Source organism: Erinaceus europaeus, chromosome 11 (assembly GCF_950295315.1).
Source record: "Erinaceus europaeus chromosome 11, mEriEur2.1, whole genome shotgun sequence".
NCBI classification, from domain to species: Eukaryota; Metazoa; Chordata; class Mammalia; order Eulipotyphla; family Erinaceidae; genus Erinaceus; species Erinaceus europaeus.
The window spans coordinates 76,540,324-76,541,411 of NC_080172.1; positions in this window are offsets into that span (position 1 = coordinate 76,540,324).

Genomic DNA, 1,088 nt, shown 5'->3' on the forward strand with positions numbered 1-1,088 from the left:
CTTGGTGGCAATATCTATGGGAAGGATCAGATTTCAGGACACAGGGGGGCCAGGTGGTGGCACACCTAGTTGATTGCATATATCACACTGCACAAGAACCCAGGTTCAAGCCCCTGGTCTCCACCTGCAGGGGGAAGGTTCACAAGCAGAGAAGTAAAGCTGCCGGTGTCTCTCTCTCTCTCTTTCCCCTTCCATCTCAATTCTGTCTCTGTTCAATAATAAATGTAAATAAAAATATTTTTAAAACTCTCAGGACATAGTACCTTTTAGAGGCCTTTTTATAAGACTTGATCCCCTGGGAGTCGGGCAGTAACACAGTGGGTTAAGCGCATTTGGTGAAAAGCGCAAGGACCAGCATAAGGATCCTGGTTTGAGACCCCGGCTCCCCAACCGCAGGGGACTCGCTTCACAGGCAGTGAAGCAGGTCAGCAGGAGTCTATCTTTTTCTTGCCCTCTCTGTCTTCCTCCCCTCCATTTCTCTCTGACCTATCCAACAACAATGACATCAATAACAACACCAATAATAACTACAACAATAAAACAACAAAGGCAACAAAAGGGAATTTTAAAAAAAAAGACTCAATCCCCTCTAAGAGGAATACAAAGGGTAGTCCCACTGTTATTTTCGTGACTCACCCTGGTAATTCTGGGCTCTGTAGGACTGGAACTCCTAGTCCTTCAGACCTACAGGGATACAGAGGTTACACTTTTTTTTTTGCTGATATTTATATATTTTTCCATATTTGGGAGCTACTCTCTTCCCTAATCCAGCTTTCTAGTCCTATTCCCAACTCTGATACCATCTTCCCAGACAATACCTTTAGCCCATCTGCATGTTAGATGTGAGGCTCAGGCAAAATTAGTAAAGTCATGGGCCCTCTTGGAATATGCCTAAAATAGACTTCCTAGCTTTTTCCAAAAGGAAGATCCCAAATCTCATCTACTATATTCTTACCTTTAGGTTCCTGATTATTAAACAATTTTTTCTGCTTTATATCTTAATGTTTTCCAGTCACCAAGTTGCAGATACTACCATGAAGCCAGCCTGACTTCCCTGAGCAGATGACTTCACCATTGTGTCCTGGAAC